The following is a 13,064-nucleotide window of genomic DNA, read 5'->3' as shown; positions in this document are numbered from 1 at the left end:
CAACTGGAAATCACACTTTGAATAGGCCTCCTTTTTTCCTGTCCTCCCCAAATGCTTTCATTATTGTATACTTCTGTAAATAAGTTATTTATTGTATACCATTTATTATCTTTACTTATTGCAATCCTTGTAGAGTCCTTTTCTATTCAGTTTTTAAACACAGGATAGATCTATAGCATTCTTCACTGCCCAATATTTTGTTGTTTAGAGACCAATTTTATATGCTCACACTGAAGATTTTAGTTGTGATAAAGAACTTGCAAAGCTCCAGTGACAATTTGTATTTATTTGGAAAGAAACACCTCTGCTTTCATATTTCTAGAGCTATGTTTTGTTTGACCACCATTTTGATTAATTCCTGCCCTCACATAATCAAACACTGCCAATGTGAGAAACCATCCCCTAAAAAAGCAGCAGTCCCAGATCTTTCACAGCTGTGCTGAATGGAACACATGCAGGTCATGTTGAGAAGGATCAGAATCATGGCCTCCAGCCTCTGCACCTGCTGATTAGACAGCACCAAGGTGTAGCCGACTCACTTGTCTGGACACCTATTTCTATCTGAGATTCCAGGACATGAACGTTCCTTATTTATAATGTATCTTACTGAAAATTTTGTATTATAGTAATACTGATGTATGACATCACTCTCATCATATAGGAGTACTTATGAAGAGCTGCTGATGTGTTGTTCAGTCCCCAAAAGACCACAGTAATTTGTGTAGCTTTAGGCAAATTACAGCATACGCACCCCTGGGCTGTGCAGCATTCGCTCACTTACAAGCTGAGAGCCCAAAGCCTTAAAATACGAGAACATGAGCACACGGAAAGCACCAAATAGGTAGGTTAATGAGAAATTCATAGTTTGGAGACATTATGTAAGGCTTACTACAGCTCGCATGTGCAACGTCATTGGCAAATGAACTGCAGCTCTTTACAGCCTTGAAAGCTGTCTCCACGCTACCAAAGACCTTCCCGTAACTTCCCAATTCCTTCTGCAGTATCACCCTCACCATTATTTTTCAGATTGCAGAGCATTTCAGCTCCTCAGAAGGACCAAGGCAGACACGCAGCAGTGCCTCCCAGTCAGTGCTTTCTGTGGCAGACACACATACAGATGTTATGTCTGGCCTTTGTTTCACTGCCAGTGGTATGACTGCCAGGATAGCCATCCCTTGTCCAAGCAGAGGGACATATTTTCTTCACCAAGGGACAGAGAGATGCCTTTCCTGGGGCACTTCTACTGCCTCTGAGCTCAAGCACACCTCACCTTCTCATCTCAAACTATAGAGTTTATTTTCTCAGCAGAGGAAGAGAACACAGACTTTCTTCATCCTCAAAATCCAGGCTGTCTTAGGACCTCTATTTCTTACACAACATGGTGTACAGTTCAGCTGAAGATCACTGAAGGTTTGTTTTGTGGAAGTTTAAGTGGTGTGACTTTCCTTCACAGCCGGGATTTAAAGAAAGGGGCAATGCTCTGCTTTCATCAGATCAGGCTGCTGGGGGAGCAGCAGGTGCTCTCATGGGATTTTTTTTCCCTTAGCCAGGTGCTGATGAGAGATCAGTAGAGCAGAAAATGAGGACAGGTGATTTACCATGCAATCAGTGGCTGAATAACTGCTTGTCCAAACAGTGGAATTGCAGCAAACTGGAAGAGGGGAATAAGGAAGAGAATGATATAACAAATGAAAATAGTTGAAATGAAAGCTGGAGAAGGAAGCAAAAGTAGCAACAGCAGGAGTATAACAGAAAATACCTGACAGAGAAGAAGAAAGAAGAGACCACAAGGCAAGTCATAAGTTAAGATATTTAAAGGAATTATTTGATGGAGAAAGAAAATTTAATTAGAGGGCAAGAGGCCCACCTCTGATATTGCTAGTACAGCAGCACAAGGCACCTCCCTGAGCACAGACACCCCTTCTCCCACAGCTGCCTCCCCTGGTGTGAACAGCCTCACACTTACTACCTTCATCCACCAACAGAGGAGAAAGAAGGGAAAAAATCAAGAGTGCCACAAGAAAGGTAAGAAGATCACATAGCATAACACGCTCTAGACCACAGCCCCCATCAGTCTGAGCTGCAGGCCTGAGCAGATGAAAACCAAGCAAAATCAAAAAGTTATTTTGTAGCTTGGGCAATAGCAGACAAAGTCAGCTGCAAGGTACAAACCTCGTGGGCAGCATTCCAGCACCAGTGACCATCTTGCCCTGCTGCAGATATGTGGCTTAGCTGGCAGGGAGGCACCCCTGAGCAGGCTCCAAGCTAAGGGACCCTCACTTGCTTTTTCCATGCTTTTATCCAGTTTGCAAGATTGGACTTGAATCTGAACTGTAGAACTCAGCACAGCCTTGTGAGGGCTGAGGTTTCTGGAAAAACCTCGGCACTGCTGCGAGGCAGACACTGACCCTGGCTTGGGTCTTCAGCTAAGGCTGGAGAGAACATTTCCCACTGCAAAGTCTTTGTGTGTCTCTCTCAAAAAAGGCTGAACTTGTACCTCAATAGCAAGAGGAGAAAGGCAAAATAAAACTTTGGACCAGAAAGCCAAGGCCTGACTAAGCAGCAGAGCCCAGTTCATGTAACAGCCAAGAGAAACTCTATTTAAGAGTCTGTCTAACAGATAGCTAGCTTTCATCAAGTAATATCATTACCTAAATCCTCCAGAATTTGTTACCACACACCTGCCACTTCTCCTCACAGGCCCCCACAAAAATCCCTCTGAGCCGAGAGCCATTTTAGCACTGTCAAGCCACTTACAAAATTGCTGGCAACACACTAGTTTCCCATATGTGCTCATGGTCTTCCATGCTCTCCAAATAGCCATATTCTATCAACCCTTTTTCAGTCTTTTCCTCAGGAGAGTCAGGATTTAATAGCAGAAACCCATGATACTAGTCCCTCTGAAAAGCAAAAGACTAACCTGAGGTCTCTTCTGGCGAAATCTGGGCCAAGATCCCAGGCCCCAGGCAGCTCTGCAGGCCCCCGGGAAACCTCCTCACCGTGAGAGTGCAGAGAAAAGAGAGTTTGAGGGGAAAAAAGGCTGCTGGCCACCTTTGATACATTCCCCGTCCTCCTGGCTTTGTTATGGCTTCCAGGTTTGAGGCTGGTGTGCTGAAGGAATCACACCAGGCCTTGATTAGCTGGGACACAGCTGTGGATGGGCCTGGCTCGGCTCAAAACCGGAATCCTTTAACCCCTGCCTAGCTGGGCTGCTCTGCCTATTGTGCAAAACCAAAGACTTGGGACTTACTAGCTCTGCTTTTGTTCTGCATGTACACCCCACTGCCAGGCTGCTAAACACCTCTACAAACAAGCTTGTACTTGTTTGATTAAATTATTTCAAATAGAAATCAGTTTTCAACAGATATAAAATTTTCATTAAATACATCTATAGTCATTTTCAATGCATGTAATTCTTTACCAAGTTTCCTCTGAAGCTCTCTGGCGAGCAAAGAGTTTCTAAAGCCTACATTTTAGGGAAGAAAAACAAGAAAATATATAAAATAAGCATTGTGATGGCAGATAACTTAAGAGTTGGCCCTTCTTTCCATTGATGCCTCACAGAGGCTCTTGAGGGCACAGAGACAGACCAGAAGCTTTACTGGGGCCTGAAGCCAGGGAAAATGGGTTTGCTCTTCAGGATGAGAAAATAAAAAGTCAAAAGAGGCTGACAGCCCTGTGCTGGCTAAACCACACACATCTACGCAGTCATAATGCCTATGTGCAAGATAGTAATGCAGTGTCATTTTTTGCTTTACAGCTTCAGACTCAACATGGAGGAAATAATGGTGGAAACAATCCTGGCCCCATGGGAAATACTGCTGGTCATTTTTGCTGCAGTGCTGATAATGAGTTTCCTCATGTTTCTGCCCCCTGCTGTGGTGGTCATCTGGAGAATGAAGCATGTGCCTCAGATCTCGCTGCATGGCTCGGTGTGAGCCAGCCCTGGAGCGAGCTGCAAGCCCACTGGTCCCTTTTTAAGGATGGTTCGGAATGACAGTGTCTCTCAGAATGACAGTATCTCAGGATCACTGTTACTGCCTAGGAATCCATCCAAAAGCAATGGGTTTCCAGGTCCATTGCTGCAAGGGTCCTGTGACAAGAGACTGTGTATAATTTTGTCTTCATGTACTACAGTTCTCAGCACTTCACCTTCCTTTTTTTTTTTTTCTCTTGTAATTCCTGTTGTTGGCTTAGTTCGTAGACTGACTTCTTTTGCATTGTAATGGACTGAAAAGAAGACTGAAGGAGAAGCAAGCATAACACAGCATTGTATTCTCTTAACTAATACCAAGAAAGTCTGCCTTTCTATTATTATACTGTAAGTATTACTAAAGCCTTCATTTTTCTACTTCTATATGAATTTTCATCTCCCTGGAAACCCTAAGTACCAGAACAAAAAGCCCTCCCCATCCTGGGTTTAGAGCAGGAGCACAGGAGATGGTCTCAGACAGGCCTGTCCAGACACCAACTCAAGGTTAAAGACAATTGATTGTCTGCAAATTTATGAAAAAAAAACCAACAACTCAATCACCAGCTTAATATAAAATCCATGCCACATCAAATTAAAGATTTCTGACCTAACTTTTCCACACTCATTAGCAGGATTTCTAATGCACAGATTTAACAGTTTCTATTAAGTTTACAATTGGTTTTATCTCCTTATGGAATCTAATATTGGGTTTCTTTTTTTGTTGTTGTTGGTTGCTTTGAAAAGTCACAAGAATAGCTCAGTGTAACTCAGAGAAACAGGGCTTTTTTAGCACCAGTAGAAAAATTATAATGGAAAGTTCTCTGTTTCACATATTTGAAATAAAATCAGAATTAGCTGATAATGAATTGGTTGGAAACAAAAGACTCAAAGACATTTAATGGTTGGACTCAATTATCTTAAGGGTCTTTTCCAACCTAAATGGTTCTGTAATTTCATTTGATACAGATTATTCCTTTGCCAGAAACAAGCCAACCCACCAGTGATTGAAAACAGTTACTTTTCTTTAAGACTACAGTGCTTTTGTCTCCAACAGAGTGACTTAAGTCACTGCATCATAGTTTGTAAGCAGCCAAAACAGCCAGCTCATTCCTTTGTTGATTTTATTGCCTGCTATGCTCATAGTCATATGACTGACTGGTTCTGGGCTCCAAAGCAATCAGTGGAGTTTTTTTGCATGTAATGACTGGATTCTGAGTCTGAAAGAGAGTGTCATTTTACATATCTAAATAATTTAACCAATTAGTGAGGTAAAGGTGAATTAGACATCATGTACCACATAACAATGCTGTCTATGTCATTCATAGGAATAGGGAAAAGGTAAGGAAGATAAATGAAACACAAACAGATGAGCTGGCTGTTCTCAGATCTATGGCTTCAATGTTTGCTCAACAGAAGAAAATTAAAACAAAGCCCCAAGCACAGATTCCACTGAAAACCATGCAAGCAGTAACTAAGTTTTTTGTTTAGATTTTGTAATAAGTCACATGCATGTCTGTTCCATAGCCGCAGCTCCACAAGTTCACTGGATCTCTAGTGTTATGCTGTCTTTGGCCTTCACTAGCACTGAGTACCAGGTGGCAAACAGCCTCGGGTTTCTGTTGTTCACATTTTTTATTCTATGCCTTTGGTTTTCCAGAGCACACACACATGTGGGAGTGGTATGGGGGGGTGTAAAAGAGGGAGAGCTGGCAGAAGGAAGGGGATTGCAGCAGGACATTTTTCTATTTCATAGAAGAATTAATGACAAAACCAATCACTTGGCTATTTGTTGATGTTTAAAGCTGTTACCTGCCTAGGAGAGGCCTTACAGGTGCATGTGGTGCATACACCTAGGGAGTGAGAGGAGGTGTGAGCAGAGAGCACTTGCAGCCCCAGATCCCACCGTGTGGGCACAGCCTTCCTTAGAGCAAACCAATGGTCAATAGGACTTTCTTTGCTCCCAGGGATGGAACAGAAGAGACTGATTGCTGGCATTGTGCTTTTCATGCAGGTCCCTAAACACTTGTCACCTCCATCGTCTTTTGGCAACGACAACGTGATGCAAATATCTGGTAATTTAGGGCAATCCCAATTCTCACATTTTGGACTGGACCAAGACATTACATTTTTCCTGGCGCTACATTTTGCCTGGTTACAGTGGGCATCCAGGACATTTTTTGACTCCTGAAAGTGCATTGAAGTATACGTAAAGGCGATGTCTGTCTGTGAGATGTCCTCAACATGAGAAATACAGAAGAGACTTTTGTCCCATCAACAAACTGCAGTGCTTTGAGTTTTCACCTCATACAAAACACAGCACCTTGAACATCTGTATGTGGAGCCTTATTTAACCCCCCATCAAGCAGGCACATGAATAAAGAATTGTATCCCTACAGCCAGTAACTGTTGTGGCTTGCATTGCTTTAAAGGTCATCAGAACAATAATAGTGATTATTTGGCAACTGTAAAAGCAACTAAATGTATGGTCCTTTTTCAGTAAAGATGACCCGACAGGTAATTATTTCTGATAACCATTATTGTGTTTAATTAATGACCACATCCATTAAACAACTGCAATTCTTATTTAATTCCAGCTAGACAAATTTCATTCATTAAAGTGCTATTTTTTAGAAAGACCAACACCAAGAGATATGTGACTGCATTTAGCCTACATATCTGTACCCATGAGCTTCAGCCAAATGATCAAGAGGTCTAGTCCTTTAGCTAAAAGAAAGCTGTATGTTTACATGTTTTAGCAATTATTTCACTGCTACTCTTGTCAAAGTACCCATGTCAAATAGCAGATGGCTGGTTGATCTGTGAAACAAGCCTTTTGGTGCTAGTAACCACAGATGATACAATCACCCTCCTTGTCATGGTTGGAGCTGTCAATGCCTTGCTCACCAAGCTCTTTGAGGAAGATGTTAAGCTGCTCTGTCTGAGTTTCAGAGAAGGCTAATGTGCGCAGACAGGTGCTGTTGGTGGGGAAATAGGCAGATTTAGCTCCACTGATGGCCATCTCAGAGGCTGAAAAGATCAAAGATGACAACAACAAAGAAAGCAGCTGAATTACTTAGCTTAGTTTTGTCTTGATCTTTAAACAAGCGTAGGCATTCCCGTTTTTCCAAATTAAAGACTTCAACTTGGAATAAAATTATCTAGATGATTGCTTTTGGTAAGCCTTGGGAAACAACTGCTCTAGCAACAAGGCACTGTCAACAGTAAAATATTTTCCATTAACCATAGGAGTGATAGGTTGTCCTTTTTGTGTATGTATATACACACTTATTTTTAAATTAAGGCAATAACAATAGAGTCAGCCTGTTTAAGGTCACAGATTACTCACTGGATGCAATGGGAGCAGTCAAAACCCCTCAGCTGCCACCTGAAAAAGGCAGCCTTGCTGGCAGGAGCTTCAGGATTTAACGGTACGTACATACAGTAATAATGTAGGTGTTGGCCAATTTTACTGAAGTTCTTTGAGTATTACTGCAAGGTAAACAGCTGTTATATGTTCTACTGCTGTCTGACCAGCGGGTCACACAGTCCTTGTGAAATGTAGGGTTTATGTTAAGATGGTACCTGTTTACTATTTAAAAGAATTGCATTTCCCCCCAAACATTACATACACATCATGTCTGTTATCCCAAGCTGAACTAGTGATGCTCATCAGCCCAGGCCTTTGTGGTGGTTCTAAAGCTAACATGATTTCTCATTCAGCACTTTGCCAGCCCAGCACTAGCTCTCACAATTTCACATATGCCAAGGTTGTTGCATATGCCAAGGTTGTCACATACGCCAAGAAAAGTTAAACTTTTCTTTCCTTCTTTGTTTAAACATAACAAACCAAGCCTCCTGTTTGCGGATGTGCTTGAGAAATACTCACGGTTACAAACAGCAACTGCATTTCTCCCAACAAACTGTGTTGTCCAGGAAAATCCGGTGGCATTGCCACACACTTCATACAACCTATTTCTTCTGAGGAACTGAAAGTCATAACCCTTGGAAGACAAAGATAGGGGAAATACCAAGCAAACAGTGTTTTAGGCTACATCATGGTAAATGTAAGATGAAGAAACATTCAGCCAGTGAAGGTAATAAAAGCACTAAAACCTCTCCCTACCCAAAGGAAAAAGAAAAAGAAAAAAACAAGAAATTAAATGAATAGTCTGCATGACTCAATGAACTCTTGTAAATTAATGAATAGATCCAGCACTAGAACATCAGTAAATTATGAATATTACCTTGTTGCACATGGGTTTGCAGTAGTGAGCATTGTCAATGATGACACACACCAGCCCACCATTCCTGGGGGCTAGTGGGAGTGGGCACAGAGGGACCTGCTTGCAAACTTCGGAGAGGGTTAGAAAGAGAAAAAAAGTAGAGAGAAAAAAACACATCAGTGTGAAAGTGAGTGTAAAAGTCTCCCCTTTTCAAGCAAACTGAAAGCATGTTCACTGACCTGGACATGGGTTATAACTGGCCCCACTAGCTGACTTAGTCACTGTAAGCATTTTTGTTTCTTTTGAGCTGGTTAGCATTTTCCTGGCAACACCCAGTTTTTCCATCACTTACCACTGTGACAGTGAAGTCCCTCTTAGCCCCAATTGCACTTCAAAAGTGGCTCAAAGTGGCATTCACATTCAGTACTACTGTGGCCAAAAATTATCTCTGTTTCTTGGAAAAATACAACCTAAGTGCCTTTTCCCAGACAGCAAAGAGGCTCTTGCCAGAGGGCAGAGCAGGCCCAGTGTTTTGTGACTCCACATTGCTGGTGCAGCTGGGGTGCTAGGCTGTGGCGCTGCTGTGCCCCCCATTACTTATCAGTGCAATGGTTAAGTACCCTTGCTTTCTGGGTTATTACTTTTATGTTATTTTTTTCCCTGCTCAAGAAAAGCAGACACTTACATTTCTCTTGAACAGGGCGCAGAAGATCCAGTGTTTCTTGCAGTGTCCAGGTAAGTAAATTGATTGAAGCTCTTTCACCCTTGGCGATCATTGCACTAAAACATTTTGAATATTTCTATGGAGTTAGGGGAGAAAAAGGCCAAGTTGAGCAGGAGTTTTTGGAAGTAGCAATTTTTAATTTTTTCTTTAATGCAGAACAAGAGCCATCTTGAAAATTATATATCTCTAAGTAACAACCAGTACAGGTTGTGGTGGTTTTTCTATCTGTGAAAAGATGCCTTTATAAACACTATATGTATCTTTTTTCTTCACAAAACTGGTTTATCATTCTTATTCCTTGAATGCTGGCATCGTGCAGATTTTCTCTGTGCATATGTGAAAAAATACGTATTTGTGAATGTGTGTAAACAAAGTAGTTTCTACATATTTTTAAAATCAGGTTATTGCTCTATAAGCACATAAATACCTTTCAGTCCATAAGTGTGTGGATAGTGTGAGTTGTGGTAAATTCCACAACCAAAACACAAGTATGTGCCAACCTTACAACGAGACACCAATTACTTTGCACTTGCACAGGTGCAAGAAAAAAGACCAAGTAAAATTTTTAGGGGCAGCTGCTGAAGCACTATTCAGCAATGGCTAACTCTGTTTCTTGGGCTGAAGCTTTCAGAACCTTGTTGAAAAAGAATAATTCTCAAACACCTGGAAGCACACCTCATCAGCAAGTGCTGCCCTCAGCCTTCCTGCCCCTCCATGTGATGAGAAACATACCCTAGGCAAAAGTTCACAGTGTGAACTAATATGTAAACCTGAGTCTAGCTATTAGTTTCATGTTACGGGTTTACAGATAAATGTCTCAACCATGTGTGAAAACTTTTAGGCTCTGCCTCTGATATTTCCTTACCATTTCTGCCATGTTCAAGGGTTACTGTGTAATCACTTGTAATCACTCTGTTATGATATGCCTAACCCATAAAAGGCAGGGGCACTAACTCATAGAACATAGACTTATGGTTCACTGACTTTATTTGTACTTAAAATATTTAGCACATTGTATTTGGAAGTGGGATTGAAAACAACATGCTGTGTGAAAGACAAATGATCTTAACTGTTGCTGTTCAAAGGCACTTTATATATCTGGAGCAAAGCAAAACTGGAAAATACATCTACAGGGACTTACGTTTTTTTTTAACTAGCAGTAGCAGAGTCAAAGATACTACAAGTCAAGTGACACTAATCTTTTTTTGATCTTCCATCTCACAGCCCTCCCTCCCCACCATATACTTCTGTTGTGGACTAGGAATTGCCAAAGCAATCTGCAAGTGGTGCTTGTCCAGCTGGTGTGTCTGGCTGCAGGAGCAGTGTGAGGGGGCCCTGCTCCTCCCACCACCACAGAAGGTGAGTGCAAAGAGGGTCACAGGCTGGCTGAGGCAGCCAACCTCTTACCTCAAGCCTCTCATTCACATCATCTATGGTTGCACTTTTACAGTCACTTTGACTGTTAAGAGCTCCGGTTTCAGCAAAATCTAAAAAATGAACAGAAGTAGGTACAGAGCTGGTTAGTAATCCCTTCTGACACATTAACAAACCCCAAATATCACATAACAGTACATGTTTACAGGACTTGTGTCACTATTCTGTGGTGCTAGTGCTACCTTGTAGACCTAAGGTGATCAGGGCTCAAATGTGATTTATTAAAAATGGTTAGCAATCTGATTACCTGTTTGTGGCCACCCACCTGGCTTCCCAGGTGGGATGCTTCATTTCTCTAAAAGAAAGCCACTATTTAAGTAATTGTCATATTGAAGAATAGCAATATCTTACCTGTAAGAAGCACTGCTAAATTTATAACAACCAGAGTGGGCAGAGTTTTCCAGAGTGCACAGGAGCTGAACAGCATTTTTTTCTGCAGCAGATCAGGGGCTGATAACTTGTTGCTTGTGGATCCTAAGATCTGAGGTGCTGGAGTCAGGCACAAAGTTACACAACTGTGGGTCGCTGGCTTTTCCAGTGCCTTGCTCTTAGCCAGTGCTGGGATAAGGCATTAGCACAAGACAGGGGGCATGCACATATTGCCCAACTTGCTGGAAAGCCAGCAGAGAGTTTGCCAGCATGGCTTAGGGAGGGCAAAGGGAGGTTTCTCAGTTACCACACTGAGATGGTCTGGCTTCCCTGCTGCTGCCAACCCCATCCGGAAGCTTTCAGATTAACTGGTTTACTGTAAACATGTTTAGTGTATGCACACTCTGTTATGTTCTTGCTCTCTCTGCCCTCCCCATCCCTCCATCTGTCTGTCTGAGTCTGCTTATCTTGGTCACACATATATGCATATGGAAGACATAAGTACACCTTATTTACAGGGCTCAACTCTGTATCTCATACAGAGAAAGGGGAAGCTCAGAACATCAGGTGATGGCTAAACTGATTTGGACCAAGGGAAAGTATGGTATATCCTGTAACATCCAGAGTTTAGCTGTCTGGTAAGGAAGGCAGTTACGGTTTCCAGTTTCCAGCTTCTGAATTATAAAATACAGATTAAACAAGGAAACAACAGAAGCAGGCGGGGGGGGGGGGAACAAGTCCTGAGAACATGAACCTACTTTCTGTGTATATTATATTGCATTGAAAAAAGAAACAACAGAAACCGGGGGGGGGGGGGGGAACAAGTCCTGAGAACATGAACCTACTTTCTGTGTATATTATATTGCCAACTGCATACCTGCTCTCTGTGTGTATATTATACCAGCAGTTACATGGTATTTCTATTTTTAGTTCTGGGTGTTTTGTTTTTTTTAATGGAGCCAGGAACCTTATATGCTTATACCCATTTCTGGGAAAAGCTGAATATCTAGCAAAACTACCACAAAAGTTCAGTAATTTCTACCCTATACATTTACTGTCCTCATGTGTCCTAGGGGTGTGACTGACTGACCCCTTCTGTGAACTGCAGGTTGCAGTCATGAGCCTTCACCCCACAGCCCGTCACGCTCACACCACTGCCAAGCCTCAACACTGCCCTTGCCTGCCCAGTAAACAGCTAGAATACACACACTCCCTTTCCAACAAACTCTGGCCTGGTTTATTGTCACTGCCAGAGCAGAACTGTTCATTTTGTCTGCAGGTGTTTGGCTTTGCTGAGACAGGGACGTTCTGCTTTCGTGTTACGTTAAAGAACACATTTATTTATACAGCACTTTTTCAGGTTTATTTTTATTTATTTTTCATCTGCTTGTTTCTTCTAGTTGTACTATAACACATTATGACCAGAAGATCCTGGAGCAGCTAAACCAGTGACGAGATCTCCATCACATGAAAAAAGCTGTGCCCTCTAATGCCATCACGGGGACTGCTTGATAAAAAAGTATGTGTAGGACTGTAACACTGGCACTAAACAGTTCTGTGGCAGCATGAATGGCAACTTCCTTATTATTAGTAAAAATTCCTTTGTATACATTACTGGTAGGTAAAAGTTCATTAGCAAAACAAGTCTTTAATAATGAAGGCCAAGGTTTATGTTTCGAGGCAGGACCTGCCCCCAGACAGTTTACATTTCTGAGGCTGACACACAGAGAAATCTTCTTCCTTGCAAGAAAGATGAGCAATATGCAACTGGGAAAACAGGCCCTGGGAAATTTTTTTGCCAATACATTATTTAAGATGCAGATGCATTTTAAGATATTTTCCTGCCCAGAAGTATCCAGATGTCCAACAACGGCCATTGATTAATGCTTTATGTCCTCATGACATCAGAAGCTACAGATAAACCTACATGCTTGTCTCAATGTACACAGTACATATAGCACATCACCATAATTAATACAGTGGATAAACTTCTGGCTTGAACAGATACAAGTTATGTTTGTGACATACTTGAAGAAAATGAATAGCAACTTTTCTTTAATGATCATCACAGTCAAACATTCTCTTTCCACGTCAGCATCTATTTGGGAGACACTAGAAAGGAAGAATCATGGGGTGGCAGGATCTCTCCAGTGCAGGACTAATGGGACGCTGCTTAAACCATAATGCTGGGATTAAGTGACCTTGGGAGGCATACATAGGTAACCCTTGCATTGCAGGATGAAGTTCATCCCTATTGCCTATTGACAAAACTGATCACCGAGGATAAACGTGATCTTACACCCTCCCAATTTAAACAACCTGGGATTAATCCACAGTCTTA

The sequence above is a fragment of the Chaetura pelagica genome, unplaced genomic scaffold, assembly GCF_000747805.2.
Source record: "Chaetura pelagica isolate M959 unplaced genomic scaffold, ChaPel_1.0 scaffold205, whole genome shotgun sequence".
In the NCBI taxonomy this organism is placed as follows: domain Eukaryota; kingdom Metazoa; phylum Chordata; class Aves; order Apodiformes; family Apodidae; genus Chaetura; species Chaetura pelagica.
Note: the sequence above shows the minus strand (reverse complement) of the source record.